The following is a 20737-nucleotide window of genomic DNA, read 5'->3' as shown; positions in this document are numbered from 1 at the left end:
TTAACATGATTCTTATGATTTCTTCTTAAACTATGATCATATTCCTATTTTGATTTATTCTAGCATTATAGATACTTCTCTATGATTGTTCATACCTCTGATCTACTGTGTTTTTGTACTAGAATGAGATCTTATCATCTCTAGTTCATCTCTTTTGTTCATAGCATGTTTCCAATGAAAACTATGATTTTTACCAAAATAGAAACTATGATTTCAAATTAGTAAGTAATGGTTTTAATGGTTGTTTGATGTCTAAATTATGCCTTTTAGTGTTAGACTATTGTGTTAGACAATCTCTCCATGTTTCGTCGCATTCCGGATTGTGTAGCATAAGTTTCGGATCAAGATTCTATTCTTGAATTCGGATTTGCTCTTGGGCAAACTGCCTGGGTCAACTGGCTCAGTCAACCCAGCCAATCAACCCGCAAGAACAGAATCTGATTTCTTCGTCCGATTCGATTCGATTGGTGCTTATTCTTTTAGGACTACTTCTTAATGAGTGTGTGATGCTATTCTAGGGTTTATTTGCTAACTTTGGATTCATCCTCTTGTCCGTCCTGAATATATTCGAATCTATTTAAGGTAAGGAAGTTGTTACCATATTAACATAGATTGCATAGATTTAGTTTCTAATTTGGGAACTACTTAGATTTGCTACTGTTATGTTAGTTTCTATTATGATATGAATGCTGCAAGTACATTAGGATCTTATTTCCTTATTTACTTTATGTACTTGATTATGTATGAATACTTACTCATGTATGTTTCTTATTTATTTAATCTGTCATATTATACTCTTTCATATGATGAGATATCTGTCGTGGATGATATGACTAAATTATAATTGTGATTGTTTAGGTATGATTTGGGATTGGGGAATGTCCTTTTGACATTTCTGTCCTTGGACCTCATTGGGAGTAGTATGGGATATTTCCAATGTTGCCCTTTGGCGCTTTCCCGGATTATTTGTTGTCATACCTAAGACTTGTCTAGCAGTGTTTGGCTAGGTTATACCCCTATTATATCAGACCCGATTTGGAAGGGTATTGAGACCGAACGACCCATGGTAGCAATGGGGATTTATGGGCGCTCAAGACCGGTAACCAACCCATGAGGGGACATGAATCGCATTGTGGGGGCCATTTATAGGTAGAGTTGCATATGGATAGACTTGGGTTCATGGGCGTTCAAGATCGGTAACCAACCCATGAGAAGAAATGAGAGCTTCCCATTTACTATATGTGGATGACCTATAGGGTTGATGAGTCCGTAGTCTGAGACTTTGCTGACTCTAGTGTGAAGGATACCGGAAAGGATCGCCAGGGGCGAGGAATGGACGTATCTGGATCTAAGTTGATATGACTAAGTAGAAGACTTGCATTGGGTTAGGCTTTACTCTGATACGCGCCAATACTTAGACCAATGGTGATGTGAGAGAGAGGTGACTTAACCCCCAACCAAGGAATGTCCAAGAAGGATGCAAGACCCAACTACCACCGGCAAACCCAAGATGCTAAGATGGCTGAGGTGGAGAGATTGACCTACCCAAAGAAGTATGGTGCTATGACTATGTCTGCCTATAGAGACCAGCATACATAGAGTTAGACTCATACATACATTGTTTGTCTTATATCATATCATCTTATGCTTTGTTTGTGTTACTATGTTATTTATGCTATTATTGAATAACTTGCCTTGCTGAGTTTCTTTTGAAACTCACTCCTTTTTGTACAATATCGTTTGTTAGATTATTCTACAAGTCTTGATGGCTATGAAGCACAATATGAGGAAGTTCAAGATGAAGAAGCGTACCATACGCAAAGTGTTGGCGACTACAAAGATTACATTGAGGATCCCTCGAGTGGTCTCTCTTGTTACCAAGATTAGCCCTACTGTAGAGTGGGAGCGTCTGAGCGTAATCGATGAAGTCCATGTTTATGAAGACATCCTTTATAAAGTAGAAAATACTCTAGCTTAGTTAGAATATTTTTTTTTTTCTTGTCTTTAGAATCAGTTGTGATCCCTTTGATTTTCGAACTACATTCCGTTGTACTCGTGGACTGAGATTCCGCCTCACTCTACTTTTGATTTATATATCTATTGGTATCATTTCCGCACTCTGATGATTATCTCGTTACTTAACTATGATTCATTTGAATAATATTGTTAACATTGATTTAGTCTTGTTCTTGATTATATTGTTGTGAATGTGGGAGGTTGATTTTACTAACTATTGGATCTTGTGGACTATGGATCACACACTCGGGTATGCCAGATAGGGTATTGGCTGGGTGGATGTGACAGCTACGGTGAAGATCAGAGTTATGGTGCCAAAGAGGATTACTCTACGTACCAGGGTTAGGCCTACTGTAGTGAGGGAGCGGCTGTGCTGGGCTTTCTTTGTTCACACTTTTGAAAAGACAATTATCAAGATAGAAGAAACCGTTGCTTAGTGCCCCATTTCCCTCGATTTTTTGTTAAACATTTGGGATATGTAATTAACTTTCTTGAGTTACTCTTTAAACATGGGATTGTAACTTAACTTGATTTTACTACTTTTTCGCTGCCTTTGAGAGAGTGACTTTCACTCATTTTCTCATTCTTATGATTAAACTTATACATTTGGTATCACTTATTTTCGCACTTTGATTATTTGATCTTATCTTATTCATGATATCTATTATTTATTGCTTTTACCTTGATTATCATTGTTCATGATTGTGTTATCGCGAATGTGGGAGGCATGGTCCCTCGATGCTTGATCCTTGGACTGTGGATCACATTCCCGGGTATGCCAGATAGGGTACCGGCTGGGTGGATGTGACACATGTGGTTTCAGATGAAGGTATTCGTGTTGACCCCGAAAAGGTGCAAGCAGTTGCTGATTGGGAAAGACCAAAGACTATGACGGAAATAAGAAGTTTCCTTGGTTTGGCAAGATACTACAGAAGGTTTATTGAGAACTTTTCTAGGTTGGCTGCTCCCATTACTAAGCTGACTAGAAAGGAAGAGAAGTTTGTTTGGTCTGACGCGTGTGAGAAGAATTTCGAAGAATTGTAGGATAGATTGACAAGTGCCCCGGTTTTGACTATACCTGATAGTTCCGGCGGTTTGACAGTCTACACCGACGCGTCGAAGATTGGTTTGGGTTGCATGCTGATGCAACATGGTAAGGTCATAGCCTATGCTTCTCGGCAATTGAAAGATTATGAGCGAAATTACCCCCTCACGATTTAGAGCTTGCCGCTATTGTCTTCGCTTTGAAGATTTTGAGACATTACCTCTATGGTGAGAAAATTTTCATTTTCACGGATCATAAAAGTTTGAAATACTTCTTTACCCAAAAGGAGTTAAATATGAGACAAAGAAGATGGTTGGAATTGGTCTCTGATTATGACTGTGACATTCAGTATCACCTTAGTAAGGCGAATGTGGTGCTGATGCTCTTAGCAGGAAAAGTCAGAAGAAAGTACTGGACTTGAATTGTCACATCCACCCAGCCGGTACCCTATCTGGCATACCCGGTATGTGATCCACAGCTCCGAAGATCCATAGTCCAGGGACCACACCATCCACATCGACGATAACACAATCATGAACAATCAATATTAAACTAAAAAATCGATAATAATAAAATTTGGAAATGAGATACCAAAGATAATCAGAGTGCTGAAATAAAAACAAGAAGGCAGTGGGTGGAATCCACTCCTTCAATCAAGCGGAAAGTGAGGTCAAAACTAGTTAATTACAAATCTCAAGTTGTGAAGATAAATTAAAAGTTATTACAATTCTTCCAAGTTTAACTGACACAAAAGAGGGGGGTGGGCAGCTACGCATAAGTCTCCTCCACAATAAATAAGTTCTCTTCAAAAGTGAAGACCATAGAGATCCAACATGGCTGCTCCCAAACTATCCAAGGGATAACCCTGATACACCGAAGGATCTTCTTTGATACCTTAATCGAAGTCTTCATTGTAGCTAGTCTCCGGATAGTGGTATGGGGTATCCGGGTCCGCCTCGGGGAACATGCCATCAGAGTAATCACTTGTAGAGTAGTCTAGCAACATATTGCAACAAAAGGTAGTTATTCCACAACACATAAGCTACATGATAACAATAATGAAATAGTGCAAATGATATGAGACATATGATGCAATATGATTCTACTCTAAGTATGCTGGTCATCTATGGTAGACATGCTTTAAGCCGTAGCACCATACTTCTTTAGGTAGTCTCAGTCACTCATCACCGGGGGGAATTGGGTCCTGCATCCCTCTCGGACAAATCCATGGTTGGGGTTTCGGTCACCACTCTCTCACATCACCATTTGGTCTAAGTATTGGCGCATGTCAAGGTATAGCCTAACCCAATGTAGGTCATCTACTTAATCATATCATGTCAGTTCCAAATACGTCCATTCCTCCCCTCTCGAGATCCTTTCCAGTATCCTTCACACTAGAGTCACGGATAATACTCACCGGACTCATCAACCCTATTGGTCATCCACAAATGGTAGACGGGAAGCTCTCACGTCCCCTCATGGATCATTTCACCGGTCTTGAGTGCTCGTGAGCCCAAGTCTAGCCATTTGCAACCCTACCAATAAATGGCCCCTTTCGGGTATCCGCAATGCAATTTATGTCCTCTCACGGAGTGGTTACCGGTCTTGAGCGCCCACAAATCCACACTACTACCACAGGTCGTTCGGTCTCAATGCCCTTCCGAATCGGGTCTGATATGATAGGGACATCCTAGCCAAACACCACTAGACAAGTCCTATGTATGTCATCCAATAACCCGGGAAAGCGTCGATGGACATCTTTGGAGAACATCCCATACTATTCCCTCTGATGTCCAAGGACAGAAGTACCAGTAGGGTACTCCTCAATCCCAACTTATACTTAAGCAATCACATGCCCAAGTTCATCATATCAATTCACAAGATACAACATCATAGTAAACATTCTATTCATGACATTGACATAATTTATCATATATTGAAATTGATAATCATAATAAGACATTGAGACAAAACTAATGTAAACACAGAGCTACTGTTAAAAGACATATGTAACAAGTCTAACATGGTAAGAATATGAAATAGAGACTATGTTCACTAGGTTAGGAACACCAAGTCAAAATTTCACATCCTATGTAATTATAGCAATAACTATCCTTACCTTGAGTTGGGGAAGAAGATGGTCCAAGATCATAAGCAAGTGGCCCAATTAGTCTTAAAACCCTAAACAAACATATATGAAGGATTAGATAAGAAATTAGAATAATCGGAGATCGAACGAATCAAAACTAGGCAAAAGTTGCTGACACCAACTTTGTTGGTCGATACATTGGGTCGATGGTATCGACCAACAAGCATCGACCCAAAGAGTCTCGAACAACAAGCTGGGTTTTTGGGTTTTGGCCCAAATTTGGTCTTTCGGGTCTCAGATCGATACGAAACTTGGGGAACAGTTCAACTACAACATAGGGACACTAATTATCAAGGAATTAACATAATCTAATGGTCCATTTAGAAATCCCCAAATTGGCATATCAAGTTCAAGAGTTGGAAATCATGGCATTGGTTATTGCTTAATGCAAATTGGGGGAAAACATAATGGATTAGGTAGGGAATCACTTAGGATCAATATTGAGATCATATGCAAGGTATAGATTAGGTTAATCATAGGCTTTAACTCAGTTTTGGTAAATAAAGCAAGTTGGTGAGTAACGAATCATGGAAATGCATAGTTAATGATCAAGAGGTAAGTGAATCATAGCAAGATTGGGGAAAACATTAATGTAATAGGTAAAGAAGACTTATGGCAAGGTGTTTGCAAGGTTGCAGCACCTTGGCCATGGTCCCAACAGTAAAATAAGAGTAAAGATGAGTGAGAAAGTGACTAGGAGAGAGAGTCATACCTTGAGAGTAGAGCAAGAGAGTGGAAGTGAGTAGTTGACAATGATTAATGGGGAAGATGCTTCACCATTACCAAGGAGGAGTTCTTGAGAGGCTTTTCCACGTTCTCAGGAGTTGCAATCATTGGAATAGGGCTCCAGCGTCGAGGAATGATTAAATAGAATGAAGAATATTCCAAAGAATTTAAACCTAGGTTCAGCAACACTGTTGGTCGATACATTGGGTCGATGGTATCGACCAATAGTATCGACCAATACATGTTTCTGCAGAATTTTTCAGAATAGTTTAGCAACTTTAGGTGTGGACTTGGAGGGCTATACAAGGTCAAATTGCATGGGGTTTTCTCCTATAGTTCACACAAGAAGTCTAGTTTCGGGGAGTACCTTCGGATTGTGCACAGGAGTCCGTTTGATGTCTCAACTGTCTCACTCTTCATCAGTGCGCAGATTCTAACTTAACACTGATAATGTGCTCAAGGAAGGAGCAACATCATCAATATCCATAGACTGGAGTTCCGACACCACGTCATCAAATAGTAGGGTCCATAAGTCCCTCCTACCACCACTTCGGGTGTTTGGACCTACAAACACAACAATTTTCGGGTCGGGTCAAAGTTAGGTAAAAGCTAGATTTTACATTCTCCCCCCCCCTTAAAAGAAATTTCGTCCTTGAAATTGAAAGCGTACCTGTGCTTCCAAAAAGATGAGGAAACTTCTCATTCATTTCGTCTTCCTTCTCCCATGAAGCTTCTTCCGGGGTATGATTCTTCCACCGAATCTTCACCAAAGGGATGGTGTGATTCTGCATTGCTTGTCCTTTTTATCTAGGATTTCGGCTGGTCCTTCATCGTAAGAAAGATCAGCACTAAGTCCTTCGGGTGCTTGCTGTAGTATGTGTTCCGGGTTCTCTATGTACTTTCGAAGCATCGAAACATGGAACACATTGTGAACTCCAGCAAGAGATGGGGGCAAGGCCAAGTGATAAGCAACAGGTCCAACTTTCTCCAAGATTTCATAAGGTCCAATGAAGGGAGGGCTAAGCTTTCCTTTCACATTGAATCTCGTCACCCCTTTCATAGGTGACACTTTAAAGGAAAACTTTCTCTCCAATTGGAAACTCCAAATCGGTCCTTCTCTTGTCGGCATAAGATTTCTGTCTTGACTGGGCAGACTTAATCCTTTCTCTAATCATGTCGACCATCGCACTTGTAACTTCAATCATTTCCAGACCTAAGACTTTTCTTTCACCCGTCTCAGTCCAATACAAAGGTGTCCTACAAGTGTTACCATACAAAGCTTTAAATGGAGCTATGCCTATTGCTAATTGATAACTGTTGTTATAGGCAAACTCAACTAAAGCTAAGTGTTCATCCCAATTTCCACCCATATCCACCACACAAGATCTAAGCATATCCTCCAAAATTTGAATTGTCTGCTCAGATTATCCATCAGATTGTGGATGATGAGCTGTACTCAGATTCAATTGGATTCCCAAGGCTTTCTGCAAACCATTCCAAAACCTTGAGGTGAACCTAGGATCACAATCAGAAACAATACTCACAGGCACTCCGTGCAGACGAACCACATTGTCCACATAAAGTCTAGCTAGCTTGTCCAAAGTGTAAGTGATCTTCATAGGAATGAAATGGGCTGATTTAGTCAACCTATCAACAATCACCCACACAATGTCATTTCCCTTGTTTGTCCATGGCAAGCTAGTCACAAAGTCCATGGAGATATCTTCCCACTTCCAGCTAGGAATAGGAAGGGGCTGAAGCAACCCGGACGGAGGCTGTCGAACGGCTTTAACACGTTGACAAGTCACACACTTGGCAACAAAGTCTTCAACATCCTCTTTCAAACCATTCCACCAAAAATGTTCCCTTAAGTCTTTATACATTTTGGTACCTCCAGGGTGTATTGTAAAGATCAACTGGTGTGCTTCTTTCAATATTTCCTTCTTGATTTCATCAACAACAGGCACACAGAGTCTACCTCTAAACAATAAGGTACCATCTAAAGATGTACTAAAAGCAGGGTCCATTTCTGAATTTGTGGCAATCTTATCAATCTTCTCTTTTAACTCAAGATCAGAATTTTGCAAAGCAACAATCTGGTCTCTAAGGGTGGATTTTGCCGTCATGGCATAAAGAATACAATCCAAACCCTCAAGAACCACTTCTAAGCCAAACCTTACCATCGACAACAACAAAGTTCGATTCAAAGCATTCAAGTCCAAATCCTTCCTTTGACCTTTCCTACTAAGAGCATCCGCAACTACATTTGCTTTACCTGGATGATACTAGATGTCACAATCGTCAGAAACCAACTCCAACCATCTTCTTTGTCTCATATTCAGCTCTTTCTGGGTGAAGATGTCACACCCCGCCTGCCGGGCCCGGTTAACCTCCAGACAACCCGTGGGTGCGAACCGTCATAGGATCCATGGTTTTAGTCTATCAACGATAATAAATACAAATACAGATAATCAAGATCAAGAATAGTGCAATAATTAAAAGAAAGGTTACAGGAGTCCAAATACTCTAATAAATATCCAAGAAATAATCAAAGGAAAGAATCAAGAATCAAATGTAATATCGAGTTCAGCAAAAGCAAAATAAATAACTAAATAATCTTCTCTCAGGTTTTCTTTTATAAATCTAAAAACGGGTTATCTAAATTAACAAGTAAAGATGTCCTCCAATCTTTCTCCATACGATCATCAAAATCCTGGCAATCTGCCTCTGTCAGCCATCAATGGGTGCTAAAGGTGCACACAAGCATCTTCAGGAGGCTTCATGCTCTACAAGTTCATGTATCACTGTCTGTGTCAACATCAGCTTCATACGAGAAAGTTCTTTCATACGAATCATCTCCAACGTCCGACGTTGTGCAACTATCTGTACAGTTTATATAATATATACAATGAAAGGAATGAGTTCCAACGAACTCAGTAAGGAACAAGCAATTCTTATATATATGTCAATACAATCCACAAATGCACAGATGAAATGATATGGATGGTATGCAGAAATATGAATGCTACTAAGATCTAACTATGCAAGTCTCTAACAGCTAATATGCTTTAAGATATACACCAGCCCTCCTTTGGGTAAGTCTCATCACTCTGATCCGGCAAGGACTGGTTACCTCTATAGGGATCCTGGGCAAAGGGGTAAGTCCACACCTGGCTCTCAAACCATGGCTGGGGGTTAAGTCAACACTCTCTCACCACGACCATTGGCAATGAGTACTGGCGCATGTCGGGGTTTCTAATCCAATGCAAGTCATAATGGCAACATACTATATGGAGTCCAGATACTTCCCCTATGGCACCAACCAACTCGGTTCAGTATCCTTCGCAACCTAGGAGTGAGAACCCTCACGGACTAGCTACCGTTGTTGGACTCCACTCCTTAACCCTATGGTCATCCACATATTGTTGGGGCGGATGCTCTCATGACTCCTCACGACACCCGGTCCGTTCCTTGGACGTCCATGAGCCCAACCCTAACATATGCAACCCTACCACTGCATGACCAACAGTGGACCACTGAGTCTCCGCACGGACTGGTTACCGCTATAGGATGAAACATAGTCACGTCACCATTGTCACGGGTCACCCGGCTTCAATTCCCCTGCCGAAAGGGTAATAGCATGTGGGGTACCTAGCCATGCAATTCTAGACTCTCCTAAGTATGTCATCAAGTAATCATGATAGTGCTAGAGGCATCAGTGAGCATGTGTCCCATACCACAGCCTCTTGATATCTCCAGCCAAGATATTCCAATGGAATACCCCTTCCATCACAACTACACTACATCACTCTTTATCATATCATGAACAGTTGTGCAATATCATAAAAGATGAAGTACATCAAGGAATACCACAAACAGCGAGTATACAATAAGATTCACATGCTTTATACAATTACAGCAAGTTACATGATCAAAGAATAGTAAATAGAACAACTGAATCATCATGTATATGTAATTGCATATAAATAAGAATGCATGTCCTTACCTGTAATTATGTAAAATTCCTCTAACTTAAATTCCAGAAACTATTATAAGACTTTTACTTGAAACAGAGAACACATAGGCATAAGGTTACAAGAATATATAAGAGTCAAGAGTCAAAACAAATCCAAAATCAAACTTACACAGACACTGGAAACCGGCCGGTCGCTTGAGCCGGTCGCTTAGGTTGAGCGACCGCCACTAGTGACCGCCCCCAAAAAAGAGAGTTTCAAATCCGAAACTCAGGCTTTTGATCATCCATTTTCAATCCGGATTTCAAGTGATCATGGCCTAAGTCTCGAATCTAACACTCCTAAAGACAATAGGTGAAGGGAAAACTAACAAACATCATAAATGGATTACCCAAAAACTCTCCCCTTGACTAGATCTATCCATTAACAAATGCAGGGATTGGTTTCTGGACAGGATCTCATCAAGAACATTGGAAAGGGAGTACAACAAATCAAATGGGTAACCACTAACAAAAAGGGGATGGGTTCATATCAATCAGAGGTTAAAAAGAAGAGAATTGCAGATGGAGATTCATTACCTTAATCAGAATCACCAAGAATAGAAGAGAAAACGTTTCATATCATTAACAGCACTTCAGACCTGAATCCCGCACGTTTCCACAGCCGCCTAATCGCCCAAAATAGCAATCCCAAACATAATAATGCGTTAATAGGGCGAGGGATGCTATTTATAACGAACAGAGGGCAAAATAGGGCAAAACCCCGAAAACAGAACCGGGCGGTCGCTCTCCAAAGGGTCGCTTGGTTCAATCGACCGCCACTAGCAACCGCCCCCATGTATATTGCTATACAAGGGTGCTTTGCTCATGGGGTTGAAGACCAAGTACAACCTAACCCAAATGAAGACATGGGGGAGATCATAGTCCAGAAAATCAATCTCAATAGGTCAATAATAAAGGGGTTAGGGTTTCATCATAACATTTGGCTCATGAAAAGGTTATGATCACGGAAAGAGAGGGAATGATTGTTATCAAGAAAATAACAAGAAATCATAGGAAATCTAGTTTAGGTTAATAGAAACATTACCCATGAGGTTTCCCTCACATGGAAGGTTACAAAAGGTTTCCAGAAAGATCATTCAAGGGTTAGGGTTAAGGTTTCAAGAATCTATTAGCTAGGGTTAAGATCATGATGATGATCATAGATCTCAAAGAATAGAATGAGATCATGGAATAGATGGTTGCAAGGATGCATCATCTTTTTCCTGATCTCAATCAAGAACAAGAACGAAGAAAGAATAATTAGAAATCCTAATTAGGTTAAACATGGATCATGAAGAAAATATAGTTTGATCAAGGATAAAGAATTAGAGAATGATAGGTTACAATTTTAGTAAAGAAAACACATTGATTGGCTGTTAACAAGATCAAACTAAGGGTTCTTGGTTTGATCCAAGAGGTTAGGGTTTCACCCTTTTTTTTTGGCTCCCAATGAAAAGGTTGAGAGCACCGGATGAAGGGAAGTAAATTTGTCACGCCCTCCCAGCCGGTACCCTATCTGGCATACCCGAGAGTGTGATCCACAGCCCGAAGATCAGGTATCGAGTGATCAACCTCCCACATAAACAATAACATAATCATGAACAATCATAACAAGAGTGCGGAAGATAAATCATAGATCCAATAATGAAAGAATGAATCATAAACGAATCAGAATAATAGATATAATCAGAGTATCAAACAGATAAGTAAAGTGAAGCAAAAATCCCACTTTACATCCAGCGGAAAAGTAGCTCTAAGGAATAAACTAGACAAAATCTAATCCCAGTAGCAAGTACATTGGGTAACTAAATTATTCTCCACTTTATAGACGACATCCTTGTATGTATAGATCTCATAAATAGCACAAGGACGCTTCCACTCAATGGTCGGACTAAGCATCGTACGGAGCATAACCACTCGCGGGATCTTCAGAGTAATTGTGGTAACCGCAATCACCTTCCCGGAGATATGTCTCTTCGCCTTGCGCTTCTTCATAGGGACCGTCATAATACTCAAGACTGCAGGATAGTCTAACAACATTGTACAATAAAGGAATGAGTTTCAAAGAAACCCAAGAAGGCGCTTAAAATCCATAATAACATAAATGGCAGGATTCCGTAACAAACATAAATGCAATATGATATGAGACAAACAATGAATGAATGAATCTAACTCTATGGATGCTGGTCTCTATTGGCGGACATGCTTTAAGTCATAGCACCGTACTTCTTTAGGAAGGTCCACTCACATCCTCAACCATTTAAGATATCTTGGATTCTCTCACGGATCATTTCACCGGTCTTGAGCAGCCGATTGGTAATGGGTCCTTCATCCCTCGAGACAAACCTTGGCAGGGGGTTAAGTCAACACACTCTCTCACAACCATTTGGTATAAGTACTCGGCGCATGTCGGGGTAAAACCTAGCCAAATGCAAGTCTTCTACTTGGTTACATCAAGTCAGATCCAGATACTTCCATTCCTCGTCCCCGACGATCCTTTCCGGTATCCTTCACACTAGAGTCGGCGTATCCTATGGCACCGACCAACTCGGACTACGGACTCATCAACCCTATTGATCATCCACATATGGTAAACGGGAAGCTCTCACGTCCTCTCACGGGTTGGTTACCGGTCTTAAGCGCCCGTGAGCCCAAGTCTAACCATATGCAACCCTACCAATAAATGGCCCCCACAATGTGATTCCTGTCCTCTCACGGGTTGGTTACCGGTCTTGAGCGCCCATGAATCCCCATTGCTACCACGGGTCGTTCGGTCTCAATACCCCTCCGATTAGGGTCCGACATAACAGGACATCCTAGCCAAACACTACTAGACAATCCTAGATATGTCATCCAACAGTTTAGGAAGGTGTCCAGAGGGCATCTCCGGAAACATCCCATAATATTCCCGTAGTAGTCCAAGGACAGAAGTGTCGAAAGGACACCTCTCCTTTCCAAACCATACGTAAGCATACACATGCATCAATTCATATCATCACATATATGGTAACTACATATATGGAAAGAAATCGATATTCCAATCACTTGTATAACTTTGGTAAGTAAATCATACATGAATCAATTCAATATGAATAAGTAATGCTACCGTAATCAAAGTTATGCAACAGTAGTATATCATTGTAAGAATCTAATTTAGGAAACATATTCATGATATTCAAATATAGAAACTAGATTCATGCTATCTATGTAATTAAGGAAATAACCATCCTTACCTTTTATAACTCGCAAAAGGATCCTAAGAAACCAAGTAAGATCTTGGCAAACTTGAGAAGAAGGTCCTAAACAAGTATATACAACATATTAGGAAAGATCCCTAACAGAAAATATATCAAAACATCCGAAATGTACCAATTCTGGAGTTGTTGTACTCATTGGTCGAGTGGATTGGTCGAGTGGTCCAGTCGACCAATCGTCGACCAATGCAGATGACGAGAGCCTATAAAATCAGAGTTTTAAGATATGAAATCCGAATTTGGTGGTTCAAAAGGGTACTAATCAAGGGGTAGACTACATCAGTAGTATTCTAGCATATAGGGGACCTCAAAACACTAATCAAATCAAGGTATCAAGATCCAAATTAGGAAACAAAAAGTTACCATAATTAACTCAAACATGGATCTTGATGAATTTGAAATAGAAAACAAGGACAAGAACTATAGGAGGATGGATCATTGCTTTCGGTAATGAAAACATGAAAACATGCATAGGTCTTCATGGAATAAGGCTTAGAAGCATAAATCTAAATAAGGAAATAAAACCTACCATATATGTAACTATCATGCATCATGAAGAACACATAGTAAGGTAGAAGAGAACAACTAGAATTCTATGGATTATGGATCATGGAAAGAAAACACAACCATTAACCACTAACATGATCAATGAAAGAAGATCCAAAGAGATCGGAATTCAGATTAGAAGATTAACAGAGATTAAATCATGGTTTGATCATGAATCCTTCAAAAGCTTGCAATGATCATGGTTAAGATCATTGTTCTAGCCTTAAATCCTTAGGATGATCATGAGAATATGTTCAGAGATGTTTGCAACAGAGGATGCGGCATCTCTTCTACTGTCTCAACTCAAAAAGGAAAGAAAAACAAAGATGGAGGAGAAAAAGAGAGAGTAGACATACCTTTTGATGCAAAAAGAAGAGTTCCGACGAAGATCCGTCAAGAAAACACCAAGGATGCAAGAGAGATGACTTGCAGAGGTCTTTGGTTCGTTCCAGAGGGTTTGGAGGCAGCAAATACGAAGTGGACTCGAGGTTGGACTTAAATAGAGCAAGAATCAACCTAATTGCCAAAGACAGCACTCATTGGTCGAGTGGATTGGTCGACTGGCCCAGTCGACCAATCAGTTGACCAATGCTGACAGCAAGGCCAAAACAGGGAATTGAAGGTCCAGAACAAATCCAAACCTAAAGGGGTTTTGCACACAAGTCAAGTGACTTACCTAATAGGTAGAAATGCCTTCAAACCAAGATAGAGAGCACTCCAAGTCCATCAACTAATTAGATCTTCATCAGGATTCAGTTTCCATAAATAGAACCTCATCATCAACTTTCATGGATTCAAAGCCAGACACCAAGTCCTCTCTTGGGATGGCCCAAAGCTGACTTCTTACTTTACTTCGGGTCATCGGACCTACAAACAACAAGGTTTCCGGGTCAAGGTTAGGGCTGGGTTTCACAAAATTGATAGCCAATAAAACAAGAAAATAAAGATGATCAAGTTTAGGTTAACACAAATATCACCCAAGGGAAAGAGAAACAAAGAATGCACAATCTGAAAAGGTTTTGGGGAGTTTCCAACAGATAAAAGAACATTAAGGTTTTAGATATGGTTACCTCTCATGAAAGTTACCCATAATTAACTCTCACAAAAACAACCCAAGATAGATAAAGGAACATCTCATTAGTATTTCAAAATAAAGAATGGAATTAGGAAGGGTCTACCAATGAGAGAAAATAAGGTTCTCAATTAAAGTGAAAGGAAAGAAATTCAAATCATATAATTAGGGATTTACTAACAAGAATCCGTGTATCCCACGGAAAGACTAAGGAGAATAAAGATTCACCCTTAGGGCAAAGAATTTACAATCAAGAAAGGTTTTGGGGTGGGTCCAATGAATTAAAAGAAATAAAAAGGTTCCCAATTGGTTACCCTCTCATGAGAGTTACCCAAGAATTTCCCCTCAAAATCTCTCCCTTCTAGTTTTCAATGGTCCAAGGAATATCAAGGATCAACTCCTCAATCATGAGGACACAAGGGAAGGTCATGGTAATAATATGAGACCTTCCCACAATCATAAAGATAGGTAGAAAATTAGGGAAAGTGTCATCAAGATCTTTGGTGGAATCAAATTTAAGAATCATCGCCATATGGCTTCAAGATCATAAAGTGAATTGGGGAATTCACTCTAGGGCTAATAGAATTAGAGAAGAGGTCATTACAGTAGTGTAATTGTCACACCCCGCCTGCCGGGCCTGGTTAATCGCCCGACAACCCGTGGGTGCGAACCGTCACAGGATCCATGGTTTTAGTCTATCAACAATAATAAATACAAATACAGATAATCAAGAGCAAGAATAGTGCAATAATTAATAAAAAGGTTACAGGAGTCCAAATACTCCAATAAATATCCAAGAACGAACGAAAGAGGGAAAATCAAGAATCAAAAGTAATATCGAGTTCAACGGAAGCAAAATAAATAACTAAATAATCTTCATCTTCAGGAGGCTTCATGCTCTACAAGTTCATGTATGTCTGTGCCACATTAGCTTCATACGAGAAGGCTCTTTCATATGAATCATCTCCAACTTCCGACATTGTGCAACCATCTGTACAGTTTATATAATACATACAATGAAAGGAATGAGTTCCAACGAACTCAGTAAGGAACAAGCAATTCTCATATATATGTCAATACAATCCACGAATGCACAGATGAAATGATATGGATGGTATGCAGAAATATGAATGCTACTAAGATCTAACTATGCAAGTCTCTAATAGCTGACATGCTTTAAGATATACACCAGCCCTCCTCTGGGTAAGTCTTATCACTCTGATCCAGCAAGGACTGGTTACCTCTGTAGGGATCCTGGGCAAAGGGGTAAGTCCACACCTAGCTCTCAAACCATGGCTGGGGGTTAAGTCAACACTCTCTCACCACAACCATTGGCAATGAGTACTGGCGCATGTCGGGGTTTCTAATCCAATGCAAGTCATAATGGCAACATACTATATGGAGTCCAGATACTTCCCATATGGCACCAACCAACTCGGTTCAGTACCCTTCGCAACCTAGGAGTGAAAACCCTCACGGACTGGCTACCGCTATTGGACTCCACTCCTTAACCCTATGGTCATCCACATATTATTGGGGCAGATGCTCTCATGACTCCTCACGACACCCGGTCCGTTCCTTGGACGTCCATGAGCCCAACCCTAACATATGCAACCCTACCATTACATGACCAACAGTGGACTACTGAGTCTCCGCACGGACTGGTTACCGCTGTAGGATGAAACATAGTCACGTCACCATTGTCACGGGTCACCCGGCTTCAATTCCCCTGCCGAAAGGGTAATAGCATGTGGGGTACCTAGCCATGCAATTCTAGACACTCCTAAGTATGTCATCCAGTAATCATGATAGTGCTAGAGACATCAGCAGGCATGTGTCCCATTCCACAGCCTTTTGATATCCCAAGCTAAGATATCCCAAAGGAATACCCCTTCCATCACAACTACACTACAATCACTCTTTATCATACCATGAACAGTTGTGCAATATCATAAAAGATGAAGTACATCAAAGAACACCACTAACAGCAAGTATACAATAAGATTCACATACTTTATACAATTACAGCAAGTTACATGATCAAAGAATAGTAAATAGAACAGCTGAATCATCATGTATATGTAATTGCATATAAATAAGAATGCATGTCCTTATCATAACAGTAGCAAATCTAAGTAGTTCCCAAATTATAAATTAAATCTATGCAATCTATGTTAATATAGTAACAACTTTCCTTACCTTAAATAGATTCGAATATATTCCGGACGGACAAGAGGTGAATCCAAAGTTAGCAAACAAACCCTAGAATAGCATCACACAATCATTAGGAAGTAGTCCTAAAAGAATGAGCATCAATTGAATTGAAACGGACGAAAAAATCCAATTCTGTCACTGCGGGTTGATTGGCTGGGTTGATTGGTTCAGTTGACCCAAGCAATCTTCCCAGAGAGAAATCCGAATCCAAAAATAGTATTTTGATCCGAAACCTATTCTATACAATCCAAAATGCTACGAAACTTGGAGAGAATGTCTAACACAGTAGTCTAAGACTAAAAAGCATATTTTAGACATCAAACAACGATTAAAACCATTACTTACTAATTTGAAATCATACTTTCTATTTTGGTAAAAATCATGGTTTTCATTGAAAACATGCTATGAATGAAAGAGATGAACTAGAGATGATGAGATCTCATTCTAGTACATGAATACAATAAATCAAAGGTATGAATAATCATGGAGAGGTATCTATAATGCTAGAAGAAATCAAAATAAGAATATGATCATAGATGCATGTAGAAAACATAAGAATCATGGTAAGAATTGATTATGATGATCATAATATGAGAATGAATGGAGATTGTAGAAGATACAATTGCAATGCAACATCTTCTTCATAATCTCAGATTAGAGAAGAGAAAGATCATGGAAAGAATAAATCAATATCATAGAAGTAAAATTATTAACCTTTGATTGAAGAACAAGAGAGAGAACTTGCAAAATTGCAAGGTTTGGTCTTCTTCAACACTTTTGGAGGCTTGGAGATGAATTCCCTTCGTTCTCTAAGTGTTTTGGAGGCTAGGGATACTAAAATCACAAAGTTATGAGGTATATATAGCAAGATAACCTAAACAGCAGATTCTGCTCGAGTTCAGCATCCTTGGGTCGATTGGCTGGGTAGACTGGCCCAGTCGACCCAGGCTAACAGCAAAGCCTGAATCAGGGATTTGAGGGCCTTTCACTACTTGGAATCAAACGAAACTTTAAACACATATACTATAACTTACCTAGCATGGAAAAATGACTTCAAATCATATCCAACCAAGCTCTATGGTCATCAACCAATCTTCTCTTCATCAAGGTGTAGTCTCTTTTCTAAATCCAACACTGTCTTCAAGTATGGGGCATCATTGCCAATCTCCATAGGTTCGGAGTCGAACACTATGTCTTCTAGTGATATGGCCCATAGTTGACTTTCACTTCTACTTCGGGTCTTCGGACCTACAAACAATAGAGTATCCGGGTTAAGGTTAGGGTCGGGTTTCACAAGTGCTTACAGGCTTAGCACCCTACATGTTGAACCTTTTAAGCACCCGTTCAACATACTTTTCTTGTGACAACCATAGCTTCCTAGCCTTCCTGTCACGAACAATCTGCATGCCCAATATTTGTCTAGCTGGCCCTAAGTCTTTCATATAAAAGGACTTGAACAACTGTTCTTTCAACTTCTTAATCATACCTGCATCTTGCCCAATGATCAACATATCATCAACATAAAGGAGAAGAACAGTGAACTTACCATTTGGAAATTTTCTGAAGTATACACAATGAGTTGCTTGAGTCCTCTTATACCCAATAGCAACCATAAGTAAGTCAAACTTCTTGTACCACTGCCTTGGTGCCTGCTTTAGTCCATAAAGACTCTTCTTTAACTTGCAAACCAAGTGCTCCTTCCCTTTGACTTCAAACCCTTCTGGTTGCATCATATGAATTTCGTCATTTAAGTCACCATCAAGAAATACAGTTTTCACATTTAACTGCTCAAGCTCAAGATCCATGCTAGCTACTAAACCCAAAATGACTCGAATGGATGTCAATTTTACTACTAGAGAGAAGATCTCATCAAAGTCAATGCCCTTCTTCTGTCCGAAACCTTTCACCACCAAACGAGCCTTGTGTTTCACTAGCTTCTAAGATGCATCTCTCTTCATCTTGTATACCCATTTGTTCCTTAATGCTTTTCTGCCTTTAGGAAGTGCTACCAACTCATAAGTATGGTTCTTATGCAAGGAACTCATCTCTTCTTACATAGCTTTCATCCAACTAATTTTATCACTTGTGGATCCTGCTTCCTAAAAGCTTTCGGGCTCCCCCTCATCAGTAAGAAGAATATACTCAGAACTGGGATACTTTTGTGTTGGTCTATGCTCTCTTGTGGACCGCCTCACTTGAGATTCCACAACCTCTTCTTGTGGGGGTTGCTCCCCCTGCTCAATATCCCCATGATCCATAGAATCATCTGTCACAATCTCTGGATCATTAAGATCAACCTGTTCTTCATGAGTAGGTTCTCCTCCTGGAACGGATGTGGGATCAAACATAACATTCTCAACATGAGTAGGCTTCTCAGACTTCTCAAAGTGTGTAATATTTTCAGCTTCACGAAATATTACATCTCTACTTCTGAAAACCTTCTTCTTTTCTGGATCCCATAATTTGTACCCAAACTCTTCATTTCCATATCCCAAGAATATGCAAGGAATCGCCTTGTCATCAAGCTTTGATCTTTGCTCCTTTGGTATATGTGCAAATGCCTTGCAACCAAACACCTTCAGATGAGAGTAGGAGGCATCCTTCCCTCTCCATACCCTTTCTGGAATATCAGACTCTAAAGGAGCTGATGGAGACTTGTTCATCAGATAACAAATAGTGTTGGCTGCTTCTCCCCAAAATGCTTTTGGCAACATAGCCTTCTTCAACATGCATCTTACTTTCTCAACAATGGTTCGATTGTATCTCTCTGCTACCCCATTGTGTTGAGGGGTTCCAGGAACTATTTTCTCATGTCTGATGCCATACTTAGAATAATAGCTCTTGAACTCTTTTGATGTGTACTCTCCTCTATTATCACTACGGAGACACTTCAAAATTTTCCTATTTCTCTTTCGGTCATGACATGGAACTGCTGAAAATAATGGAGTGCATGGTTTTTGGATTTCAACAAAAACAACCACACCTTTCGTGATGCATCACCAAAGAAAGTAATAAAATATATATTACCTCCTAACGATGGAACCTCAAATGGACCACAAATATCAGAATATACCAATTCTAATAAATTTGACTTCCTACCATAATGCTTTTGAAATGAAACTCTATGTTGTTTGCCAAATAAACAATAATCACAAGGATTCAAAAACATACCTTTGGCAAGAGGAATCAATGACTTCTTTGCCAAAACTTGCAGCCCCTAGTCACTCATGTGACCCAGTCTCCTATTCCATAGATCAGGTAAGAAATCATCCTGTGCTGCATTTAATCCACCTTCACATATTTTCACTATTGTCTTGTACAAAGAGCAACAGACATCTCCTCTAGCAACCACCAATGACCCCTTGGTGAGCTTCCATTTTTCATTACTGAAGGTACTCTCAAATCCTTTTCTATCCAAGGCAATCCCCGAGATCAAATTGAGACGCAAATCAGGAACATGCCGTACATCTTCCAAAGTGAGTGTGTAGCCCATATTTGTCACTATACAAACATCACCAATACCCACAATATTGCAAGCACTAGTGTTCCCCATCTTCACAGTTCCAAAGTCTCCTGCTTTGTATTTAGTGAAGGACTCCCTAATAGGAGTAGCATGATAAGAAGCTCCTGTATCAATAATCCACTCAACTTGGTGATCTGACACATGCAAACACTGATCCTCACCAAAAGGAAAAAGAAC

Source organism: Hakea prostrata, chromosome 2 (genome assembly GCF_041222555.1).
Source record: "Hakea prostrata isolate BN-2017 chromosome 2, UWA_Hpros_2, whole genome shotgun sequence".
NCBI lineage: Eukaryota > Viridiplantae > Streptophyta > Magnoliopsida > Proteales > Proteaceae > Hakea > Hakea prostrata.
The sequence above is the reverse complement of the archived record's forward strand: the minus strand, read 5'-3'. Positions refer to the sequence as shown.